The sequence below is a fragment of the Stenella coeruleoalba genome, assembly GCF_951394435.1.
Source record: "Stenella coeruleoalba genome assembly, chromosome: 12".
Taxonomy (NCBI): Eukaryota; Metazoa; Chordata; class Mammalia; order Artiodactyla; family Delphinidae; genus Stenella; species Stenella coeruleoalba.
Window position 1 is genome coordinate 63,287,551 of NC_137158.1, and position 13,094 is coordinate 63,300,644.

The 13,094-nt window shown below is 39.2% G+C and overlaps 1 protein-coding gene across 2 annotated transcripts in view; it reads left to right on the plus strand.

Moving 5' to 3' along the window:
• Positions 1-13,094, plus strand: part of PDE7B (phosphodiesterase 7B) — a 222,716-nt gene that overhangs the window by 73,273 nt on the left and 136,349 nt on the right. The gene's annotated exons all lie outside the window — the stretch shown is intronic.

The window sequence follows — 13,094 nt, forward strand, 5'->3', positions numbered from 1 at the left end:
GAAGACAAACTGCAGCATAGGGCCCGAGGGCTGTGGTTAATGAACGTTTGCTCTATTATAGAAATGCATCTTAAAATTAAGAGTGATGTGGGAGTAGGAGCATGAACAGACGGACAATCAAGAAACCTGGGATCTGGGCTTAGCTTGTCACTTGTTTGCCCTGTGGCTTCAACAAGTGAAATTTCCTAAGTTTCAGTCTCCATAGGGAGGGGATGAAATTGCGTGCTCTTTAAATTGGGTGTCTATCCTGCCTCTGCAATTTCTTATTGACAAGACAGTTACCTCTGAGAGAATATTCTTCTTGGGTTGCTTTTTTGTAATGCTTTATGGAAAGTAAAATATGTTTTCTCATTTTCAACTGTGGAACTACAGCATGTATAAATCTTCCCAGGACTGAGTTTGGCCTGGTTGTTTTTTATGTCATGAGAAAGTTGATAAACTTCCTTGCCTCAGTTTTCCCTTTTGACAAATGACAATAATTTCTCCGTTGATATCAGGAAAAATCAACTCACAGATCTGGAAATGATGGTTCATAGGAGCTTTGTTATGTTATAAGAATGTGCTGTGTTTGGGACAGTTGAGGAGCACTTCGCTGTGTTTTTAACAGGGGGTACCACGCCACAAACATACCTAGGATCCCTGTGGAGGATGGGACTCCGATAACTCCGTACACTAAGAATACAGGATGCACTCTTCCTTAGGGGAATATGTTGGTAGATATTTGGAAAGTGATGGTTTGCTTTAGAAGAACGAATGTGAGCATGTGTTTATGCATTTGAAGTTTTGGCTAGCCCTGTGCATGGAATCCTGACATGCCATTGTTGGTGAGAGATGGGGGCCTAGATGGAAAAGCAATACCAAAAAGTACCTCTCTTTTTTTCTCGTGGAAAAAGACTAGGAAATCAAAACTCGGCTAATCTTGTTTTTAATCATTTATGCAGAAACCTTTTTTAAGTTGCCTGATGATCTAAAATGAACATTATTAAAAAATAATGCTCTGGGCAAGGATTGGAAGGAATTAAAAAAACAACAGTATTGGTCTCTAGTAAACAACGAATACTTAGGAAAGAGAAGGAAACCAATGAGACTGACGTTTATGTGGCATTTGGGAGATGGATGCCCAGGGAAATGGGTCCTGGTCAGAAAAAATGAGGTAATGCTAAAGCCGTCCCATATTTCATGTGAGCACAAGAAAAATGGAAAAACCCACCTGGGCAGAAAACTTAACTGTGACACTTCAACTTCTACTGCTCTGGTTTGTTTCAGTATATTAAATGATTAAAATGCATGTTTCAAATCACGCTTTTGGTAAAACTACTTAATTTAACAGATGTTATTTAGCATGTCTGTAGGGATATGTGTGTATTATTCTTTATATTATATACTAGCAGGTGTCTAATTCCTGAAAAAGCAATACTACAGAGAGAAAACAAAACCCCTGTAACTTTTAGTCACTTAAAAGCTACATTTTTCTGGATGTTATGAAGTTGAGCTAACTGAGTCTTAATGTGCCCCTGGACCCCTGCCTCACCCTTTGTGGAATATGTCTCAGCAGCCATGCTGCTTCCCAGGGAGACTGTCCCTGCTTTGTTGGTCCCTTCATCCTGCCTTCCAGGAGGCCAAGCTCTATTTCAACACCTCCCCACAAGCTATCTGTTTACCTTCTCTTCTTCCTTCCCTGCCTCCCCAGCCTCAAGGAGATGAGGGGCTCACACTTTCTGACATGGACATAAAGCCATTATCGTTCATATACGCAGCATGGGGCCATATGTTGAAACCCCAAAGGCAAGTTGCTTCACTTTCCAAATTGTCTTATTGTTTCTCTCATCTTGTTGCTGAGGCTGCATTTCCTCCTCACATCAAGTTTCTGTGCCATTCTCACCGTAACAGCGTGATGGTGAGGGTAGAATATTTCCTAAAGCCTGGAATCTTTCCACTTTTAGAAGGAGATGGTTTAAACTGTCTTCATTTTGAGTACAGGGGTTGAAGTAGAAAACACCAAGACACATGGTGGTCTCTCTCTCTTTCCCTCCCTCCCTCCCGCCCTCCCTCCCTCCCTCCCTCTCTTTCTGGAATCTGACCCTTGCCTCAGAATCCTCAAACAATTTATGCTTTGACGACATGGGACAGTTTACTGTTCATCAACATGCATCAATTGGTGCCCTACCTCTGAGCCTTGCCTTATGCTTAGAATGTCTTTTTTTGGCTTCGGCCATTGAAAATTTTTATTCAAATACAAAGTCCAGCTCAGGCATCCCTTTCTCTGTAATGACTTTTCTGATCTCCATCCCCACCCCCAAATCTTCTCCCACAGTCATTTATTCCCTCTCCTTTACTCTCTTTGCCTGTAGGAACTTAACATCTTACACTTACAGCACACAGTTTTTTGCCATGCTAGTAACTAAAAACAGGAAAATTAAATACTATAACATTCTATGTCTATTTCAACTGCTTGTGATAACAGATAAATGAGTTTACATTTCTAAAAACCATGAACTTGCAGAACTTCTGAAGAGAACCAACAGTCCAGAGAACTTTAGAGATGGATGTCACCGTTCTTAATAAGTTGAATTTAACTTTAAAAGTTCCAGCTTTTTTTTTCCTTAGTGAAGGGCATCATTATTTGTCCTCATACTCCTTAGTCAAGACTGGAACTTTGTTTCTCATAAGGGAAATAGAAAAGTGTTCTGAGATTTTGCTTAGGTAATAAAGGGAGAGAGCAAAAGGATTTATGGAAAAATAAATGCATACATATGTATTCATGAGAGATGTTTAAGATGAAATATACTGAACTGTGAGTGATGGAAGACAGACAGGAACAGAGTCCCCTGAAGAGAGCAAGGACAAGCTAGGGAGGAGGAAGTGGGAACATCTTTGCTGGAGACTAAAGCGACTTTTAAAGCAATAGGTTGGAGGAGGGAATGGGGGATGATAGGAGGAAGAGAGGCTCTTCAAAGTCACACCTCCGGATGCATGCTTCTAAGCGTGCCCCCAGGAGCTGGACACGGGCAGAGGCACTGCTTGCCCTGGAGAGGGACTCTGGAACGTATCGGCATGCCCAAGGTTGGAGTGTCAGCTCAGTTCATTACCCCTTACCCAAGTATTTAATTGTATTAATACTCACATCATTTTCCCTCTATGAAGCAAACAAAGGATGGTCTAACTGTCTAGTTAACACAAACGAGGGGAATAATGAGCTAGAGACTAAACAACTTGTCCAGACCTTGACATTGTGTCAGAACCAGACCATCTCAGTCATCCAAGTCTCATCCACAGAACTGACATGATTGAGGCACAAGCTGGGTAATTTCAATTTAAACCAAGATATTGTTTTACTGATTACATGTAGCTGGACAAACACGGAGGCTGTGGATGCAATATGAGCCTTGGTCAAAGCAGAAAAATAATATTACCATGGAAAATAAGTCAAAGAATTGTGCCTCCTTTACATTTTTAAACTCATTCTGTGGGCTTTAGTTTTAGGTCCAAGTTTCCAGTGCTGAGAAGATTCCCAGGGGGAGATTATCCATCTATTACCAATAGAAAATAAGCTTCAAAGCATGGTGGTCAGAGCGTGCCCAGAAGTGGGGAGTGAGGAGAGGGAAGAAGGATGGGGAATAAATAAACGGTTTCTTAAATGCTCTGAGTGCAAATATTATTCTAATTGTGATTCTAGTCAGCAACCTAAGACTAGACATCCCCTAGCAGGACTTGGTCTTAGTTGAATAAATAATTTGACTTCAGAATTCAACCAAATACCTGCAAACTCTGCAGCTGTGGAACTTACCATTCATTTTGGTATCTCTGGTCTAAATTTTACATTATGTTTTACTTATTTATTAAGCTTGTTTCCATTTCAATAGCCTTTGGTTACAGAAATGTATAAAACACACACCTCCCTCAAAAGAAAAAAGCATTCATTTTCCCCATAGCCATTGTAACTTGTCCTGTCTTCAAGAAGAATAAAAATATCAGAAATTTGCTTTATACTGAACCCTAAAAATCAAACAGCTTCGGAAGGGAAAATCTCTGAAACAATTCACTGATTCCAGAACTATACAATTCAGATTGACAAAGAGGCTATTTTTAAATATCTCAAGTGTCAAGCATGATATAAATTAAATATGTTGAAGACTGAACACTTCTATTATTATAAATCAAGGAGCATTTATTAGACGTGTAGTGTATACCAGGGACTGTGGTAGGCACCAAAGATTCAGGGGGCAATCAAACTTAATAAGAAGAGAACAATTATGAATTTATGAATCAGAATTCTATCTAGAACTTCAGTGTGAAAACAAGCATTTGTTAGTTTCAACCTCTATGTCAACTGAAAGTACTGGCTATAAAAATTGGCCAGTAAAATTCAAAAACACTAGTAAAAACTTCAAGCGCACTTTCAAATACTCCTCAATATTAATGATTTCATTCAAAGCAGGACAAATTGCTTTGATCAAAGAATCAATTAGTCTTAATAGTAGATAACTTGACATTAATTCAAAGCATTTTTCTATGTTCTTGTAGACATTAGCCTCCACTCATCCTGTAAGCTATCCTAGATAATAACCATTGACAAGTCAATCCATTCTTTAAATGTGAATGCAAATTTGAGTGAAAACTGGGACACGTCATCACTCCTTGAACTAAACCTGTGCTTCACCAGACCTCCTAGTTTTCATAAATGGCATCACTCCTGCAGAAACCCAGATTCAAAACTGCTCCCTCGTACTTCCCAGTTCATGTGGATTACATAACCCTTCACTTGTTCATTTAAAAAAAAACAAAAACAAAAAACCGCTCCCACCGGTTCTCCAATTCCATAGAATAGGTTAAGAGTGTCGTTGGCAGAGTTGAGATTTTTTTAATTTTAAGTCCTGCCTCTCTCTTATGGACTGTGTGAACTGTGCAAATTACTTCACCTCTCTGTGCCTCTGTTTCCCCTTCTTTTAAAAAACAGGGGAATAACAGCAGCACCTTTGCAAAAGGTGAGGATTAAGTGAGATAATACAAAACAGTGCCTAAAAAGAGCCTACATCCTACCACAGGCTCAGCAAGTGCTCACTAGCATAATTACTGATATCGCTGCTATTTCCTCAACAACTTACTCACATTCATTGCTTTCTTTCTATTCAGTTACATGGCCCTTAGCCAAACCTCACGTTGTTTGGTCTAATCTTCCAATAGCCTCCAACTCCAGTACTCTCTCCACCCCTCTTCTTTCTCCTCCATCATTTAGATCAATAACATCAAAAGAAAAATCAGAATAGATCTCCCCCCTCTTCAGAATCCTTCAATGATTTTTCCATTGTCTGTAGAGAAAATCCAAATTCTACCATTCTGCATTCAAAGCACTCCACACTCTGAAACTAGCTAACTTTTACCACCTGACTTGTCACTTATATTCCACCCGGATAGGACAAGCATCCCACAGCTTCCTACGTGCTTTCTGCTCATTGTTGCCAATGCCTAAAATTACTTCCCTCCATGTCCCCAACTTCTGCCATCTTTTAAGACCTCACTCACACGCCGTTCCCCACACAAAGCCCTTCTGAGATTACCGAGGAAGGGTGTGCCTTTCTCTTCTGAAGTCTTAAAGAATTTTCTTTGTATTTATTTCACAGGCAAACCACTTTATTTTATTATAATTAATATACATTTTCTTCCTCCCCTCCTAGACTTTCAGCTTTTTGAGAATCTGGAGAACATTCTCTTTTCTTTGTGTTCTCCCTATCATCTTCCACATGTCAGCCACTCAATACACTTTGATAAGTGAAAAAAAGAAAATTATCAGAAGGAATAAAATAGCTTATGAGTTGCCATTAAACGCATGAATGAACATTGTTTTCTAGGCACGATTACTTAAGAAATATGAATTCTATTTCTTGCTTTTGATGGAGTCATTTTTAAACTTACATTCTGGCAGAAGATCAGTATTAGTCATTACGGCTTTTAAAGTAAAAGAAAAGAATACACAAGAGTGGATGTCAGAACCATTTAAAAGGTATAAAGTATGTGCAAAACTAATACGAGACAGTTCTCTCTTCCTATAGAAGAGTTGTCATTTACTGATAATTACCAAATTTTAGAGTAATGCATGTAAATTATGCCTGCTTTTATATACTTTTAAAATAATTACTCTGTTCATAAATCTTGGAACATTTTACATCAACTAAAGTTTCAAAAGTTGCTTCTTTTACAGATAACAGTCTGTATATGCCTCAATGTAATTTCAAAAATAGAATGCAGAAGGTGTGTGTTTACCCGGCTCTACAAATGAGCTTTTGAGGGCATGGAGCTGAATAGAGGATGTTATTCCCATGTCCTCTGCTCTTTGCCTGGAAACAGCTTCTCTTTTCTTTTTTCTTATTTTTTTTAACAAGACTGGTTTCACTGAGCAGCAAAGCATTGACTTTTGCATCTAATTTCTAAAAGGAAAACGTTAGAAGCTTTATTGTTAAAAGACCAAAAGTAACTCAAAGTGTGTGCCCTCTCCTATTATCTGATATTTTCTCTCTTTAATTACCAGTCTACTTCATAATACATAGTAGTGCGTATCACCATATCAAAAATATGATAGGGAGCAAAGTTCAAAGTACTTGTGATTTAATACAATGCTCTAGCCTAGATGTACACACAATGTAGACCTTATTCTTTGTTTTTCTATTTATCTCTCTCTGCCTTTCCATGGATTTCTATTTAGAATTGACTTCCATCTCCAAAATGTTAAGAGATCACCCCAAGAGTTTGGATTTGTATCTGTGCACTTGTCTCAGATTTCCTCAAAATACAAAATTATCAGAGACCCTTCCTTCAGAGTACTTCTCCTCACCTAAAATATCCACATGGCATGATATTTTATAGATTATAAAGCAAGCCCCTGTCCTGAACATTTTGTTATTCTTGGGCTCTCACACAGTGCTAAGGGAACACGACAGTCTGTATCATTAGTAACAAGATAAAACCTAAAAGTCAACCTTGTATGCAATTGGAAGGCATACTTGACAAAGGCAAAGCAGGGTTTAGCTGTGTATGGCCTTAAAAGGAGTCCAAGGGTCCAGGACTACTCCAGAAAAACAAAATCCCTAGAAAGAAAAGGACAGATTTCAAGAGAGATTGAGTAGGATGCGGTTGCACGTACCCGGTAGTAGAAATTGAAAGGTGAAGAATCCAGAAAATTGTAAAGTAAAATCGCGGTGAGAGATATAATGGGAATGAATGTAAAACTTTAGTCAGGGTATTTTAAAAGAAAATTCAATAACCAAGAGTAATAGGACATACAATGTAATCGTTAGACCTTTTCCCATTAAATCTCCAGATGTTCCTCGACCTCTGGAATTAAAGCCAAAGCACAAGATTCTCTTTCTTGCTTCCTTCTCCATCTCTTTTTTGGATGGCACAGAAATCTACAGACTTGATGAGCACTTAGGAAAACCCAAAGACATACTCATTTAGAGGATCGGTGACAAAAAATGTATTCAGAAAAGTAAATAGAACTTGCTGAAGAAAATGATTGAGAAAGAAAAGAGAAGGAGACAGGTGGGGCCAAGTATAGAGCACCAAGGAGAAGGAAGTGAGGTGAGGACACTGCGAAGAAAGTGGATCCAAGTGTAAGAAGAGGAATCAAAAACACATACAGAAATGAAGAGGAAACAGTCACTGTTAAAAACATCTGTCACAGGGATCTCAAATTCCCACACTCAAATGTACAATACATGTAGCCTGTTTCTTTTCTTCAACTAATCAAAGCTTCCTTGAACCCACCCTAATGAGGGGTAAGAAAATTTGAACTCGCTAGTTAACGAGGTGGTGGTCAGTCTCTTCTGGATTAAATGACTTCTTTTGGATAAATACTTTCCTTCCCCTTGCTCCTCTCCAGGGTACTATCTGGTGAATGTGTCTTGGGCTCCCGCACACTCAACTGAATGTTTCGACCACACGCAACATAAAGTGCCGGTCTGAGACGGGGAAGCATGTCCATCTGACCACTGGGCTCTGCCTTTGCTTCTCTTCCCACAGTTCTTCAGGGTGTCAGGAGTAGATGGCCTTACTCTGTGCCATATCCTCTTTTCCAGTAAGAAGCCTCAACGTGGAAGGGACAAGAAACCGTATCCACAGCCTACCTCTCAATGTTAATGAGACCTGACAAATGACTGTAGAGAGTCTCTTTATCTTTCCACAAAGACCAGTTATTAAGATCATTGTTCTGCTACAAACTCTCTCTCTCTCTCTCTCTCACACACACACACACACACACACACACACACACAAATGAAAACAAACAAACAAAAATGAAAACCCTTACTCTGAAGATGAAATTATGAATATTGACTCACTCTCCTTTCCTTCTTGCTATAGCATTCCTAATCATCCCTAATGGTTGCCTCTGGTGGGACGGATGGGGAAGATACACACAAGAGAGGGCAAAAGAAAAATCACATGGATATATTTCCAAAAACATGCTCTCCGTTATCCACTGGTTGTGCTACCATGTGCTGAGCCCTGTACTTGAGTACCGCATGCTCAATATTATTTATTTTAGTTACATTCCCATGCATGTGCCGAACCCAATCATTCTCCGCTTTCTACTCCCTCTTTCACGTTTTCCAAAAATATGCATGTGCATTTCAGTAACCATCTCAGGACTCTGACACTGAAAAGTTCAGGTGAATGATCGTAATGCACAAAGCAGGATGTGTACAGTCACACCTTTATGATCAGGTTCCACATTGAAAGCTGAGGTTTTCTATCTAATGCAAATGAGGATTGTCGTCATAATCATACAGTGCATTGTACTCTGGTCAGGTCTGCTACATTATCATCGCTTAAATGTGCTAATTGGAAATTTCTAGAGTTCTTCTCCTTTCTCTGCACCTTGGCCCCTAGGGAGAAGATGGGGTGGGAGGCATGTACTGGTAGAAAGAACAGTAGCCTTACATATGATAACAGGGATCAATTTTTTTTTCAAGTGTCATCATAGGAGCCATTATTGCCTCCTTTGTGGTAGCTGGTACACAGAAACTGCTGTCTCCTTCCCTATCCTCTCTGTAACTCACCTGAGGTTTAGGTACACCTATCTTTTTTGCCCTTGTTATCTCTCTTGAATATTAGTTGAGGTCTGCACTGTTTTTCTTGGATCAATCCCTAATTCTACAGTAGAACAAAAGAAAGTATTTCCTTGTCAATTAAATTGGTATATAAAATCAAGAATTGTGAATTCACTGGACTTTATAAACTCTAAAGCAGATGATTTCTGCCCTCTCTCATCCTAAATGCCCTATTCTTTGATTTGGTGATAAATGCACCTAGAATGTGAATAGACAAAATTGGACTAAAACAAATTTTGCTTTGAAAATATTTTTGAAAATGTCTCCAACACTCCAAAAATAATTAGGAACATTCTAGATCACAGAATAGAAAATGATGTTTTGATGTTACATACAAGTATTTAGCTTATTCTACCATACAATAAGTATCAGTTGAATGGGAATTTATTCCCCATTTAGAAATAGAAGAAATTGAGACCTATATTTACTGGCTGTTTATTCAAGATACTTGGAAAAGGAAGTAAATAATTCAAATTTCTAGGTTTATTCAATTATTCAATTGAATAATTATCTTTTGAGTGTCTACCCAGTGTGCAGCATTGTTGATGTACCAGGGAGGAAAGCAGAAGGAAGAGCGATCACGACCTGTTAGAACACACAGATCTATAAGTAACTTACTGATACCGAGGCAGAATGGCATATGTTTTAAGATACAGTAGAAATAATACTCTCTGGGAACACTGAAGAAAGATTAAGCCTGCTTATCCAACTAAGATTTTTAGTGATTATCATGCGCCAGACACCGTTTTGGTTCCTTAAAAAAATAAAAATTCATGAACCAAGAAAGTTGAGGTAAATGGATGAATGAATGGTTGGACAGACAGACAGTCACAGTAGATAGATAGGGCAGGCTAGGTAGGTGACATATGTTACACTGGAGGTAGCTACACAAAGTCTGTGCCAACACACAAGGGAGCGATTAATTCTCTCTGTATTATGGATGGTAAAGAAGTTTTCAGAGAGGAGGTTATTTTGAGGTACCATTCAAAGTAAGTTATATTTCTCCAAATGAAGAAGAAATGGAGGACATTTTAGGAAAAAGAAATAGTAGGACCAAATGCAAGAAATTCTGGGCAATGCCAAGTTGTGAGATATGAAGTATATCAGGAAGACGGCTAGGGATGAGACTAGAAAGGCAAACTGGGGGACAGGTTACCAAGGGCTTCATCTGCCTTTCTAAGGAGTATTTCCTCCAGGCAATGAGAAGGCTTCAAATAATTTAAGTGGGAAGTGATAAATTTTAGTTTCGAAAGGTCGCTCTAGCAACAGTGGCTGGTGGAGAGCTGGACTTGGGGTAAGGATACCAATGGATTTTTAACCATCAGTTTGGTGTTCATTGACCGTATTGGGTAGATATTGAGAATTTTGAGACGATGAATATTTTTTCTTTAACTTACAAACCAACTTTCCCAAGTGCTATAGCATTTTACAGGAAATAATACACAAATCATCAAGCCAACACCCTGTACCACCTGATACCAGCCTGTCCTGAAGGATTTACATCCTTAATGTTCTTTCATCCAGACCTCCCATTCAAAGTCGTGCTCATCTTTTCCCCAAATTCAAAACCTGACACAATTTATCCTCACAATCTCAGAACAGCCTATCCCTCCTAATTTGTCAAGTCACTTTTCTCCCTGAATTCAGGTTGCCATTTTTTTTAAGCAAACTGTTCTTTCAAGAGAAAACGTATAAGAAAAACACAATTCTTATGTAGCTTATAATGTATTGAGTTAGGTAAAACTACTTCCTCAAATATAAACCAAGTGTAACAGATAATCCATGAGGACTGGACGTTAACTCACCCCTCTCTAGAGTGACCTACAGAGGCTTTGTGTGGACTGGTCATTACAACTATGTCTTTAAAATGGTTAAGATCTCAACAAGGTGTAACAAGGTGACTTTCTTGGTGAATTAACATGAATGTAGGTACAGAAGCAGAAAATCACAAGAAATGATGGAGAAATGGAGATTAGTCAAATTAACTTGGTCTGATGTTTGGCATAAAGAATACAGAAAAATGGAAAGACATGACATTAATAAGACCAGGTTGCCCCTGAACAAGAAATGTTAATTTTTGCAGAACCATTGAAAACTGTTAAGTGGAAAGTAGAGAATTCTTTGCATTGTATAATAGAAAGTGCCTTTAAGATCTTCTAGTTAAACCACTGCATTTTCTTCAGTAAGAAAATTAAATGTACTTGGAGGTTACACAACATGCTTCAAGACAATTCGAGGTTCCTTGATGTACAGCCGTGCTGTTGACTCAGTCATGCTTTCTGCCGTGGTCTAAACTTTAAGTCTCCCCACTCCAAAAATGCCTCTCTACATGATAATCTCTCTAATTCTAATTTTCTGTCCTTTTCACTGCCGAGCGCCAACATCTCTGTGATTGCGTTCAATAGCGTGTGGTGTTCATCTTACACGAACAAGAGTTCGTTATATATGTACCCGTAAACGCATACTTACATGTGTATGTATACACATCTTTTTCTTGTTTTCATACTTTGACTGTGAATTGTGGTGGGGGACATATCCCAAGCCCTCTCTTTGTGAATTTCCCCATCTAGAGGGCCTGCGATGCACTGAAAGGTGAGTTGTTCACCAGGAAAGAATACTAGAGCTGAGAATTTAAACAGGATCGTGGGGTTAAAGGAAGTTACATATGAGATAAATAGAGATGGTAGCTGCTGGTTGCTAAAACCATCATAAATGAGATGCTTCTGTGATCCTGTTCCATGGTTCTTCTTTCCGCCTGTCGCTTGGAGATAGAGTTGCAGGGGGGTGTGGGCCAGACAGAGCCAGTACGTGTGGCTGTTGGAAGCTTGGGTCTGCAGTGCATTTGCCCATAAACCATTGAGGGTTAACCTCTCAATCCCTCGGGCTGTCTTTGCAAACACGGTGCCAAGCTCAGAAAGCAAGTTGAAGATTTAGCAACGTTTAGGCAAGATCTGATGAAGCTCATCCCCAACCGCCCTTTTTTTTCTTTCCTGCTTCTAGAAGGTGTTTGTGTTTCCAGAGGAAAAGTGTAGGCTTTCGAGGCTGTTCTTCCTCCTTTTTTCCTCTGAAACTGTCTGCCTTCTCTCAGCAGCCTCCTTGGCAACCTGCATTTTACCAGGCACAGCCTGCCTGCTTCTTGTCACCCAAATAAGGTAATAGTTAGAAACACAATTGAAGGGGCTTCTTTTTAATGAATAATAGACCTCGTTCCATTAAAAATAAGACCCTACTCTGAACCATTACAGAAACTTTTTCTGATGTTTAAGAAGAAATGTCAGTGACTATGGGGGAGTGGTGGCGGATAGAGCTTTGTGATGTCGTTCATTATTTTTACTTGGTGCTCCCTGTACCTCTGGCTCTCCCTGAGACAGAAACGGTGAGATGCCATAAAATAACCCTCTCTCGAAGTATATTTGGCCTGACAGGAAGCAGGAAATACCAGAAAAGATCACAAGAAAAGCTGTAATCATAAGATTTCTAGCCTAATTCTTTTGACGTCAGCAGTTTAGATAGGTCAGATAAGCAATCACAAGCATCCGTGAGCGCTAGAGTGCCAATCCAAATACCCCAAGTGCATCTTCAACCCTTTTGAACTCTCGCATTGTTGTTCTGCCCCTGCCCTCTTCTCTTTCCCCCCAAGAAGCATATCCTGAAATTGTGAATTATGGATGAATGTCAACATGAAGGTATTCAGAGATATTACACAGAGCCTCTATATTGGTCCTATAGTCAATTCAGCTTGCTTCGTGCATTGTAAATCTTGGATGAAGCTGACGGTTAGTAAGACGTAGGAAACTAACTGGTTTGTCTCAAAATGAGTTTGCTTCCCAAAGTTTAACATTTCCAATCTTGACAGCTAAGCCTTGGCTATGAAATGTCTCTGATAATATGCTAAAAGATACATTACTGTACCCAAAATATGCCAAAGTATTCAGTAACTCCAGTCATCATTACTATCACCTTTCTTTGGGCACCACCACCTCCATTCCA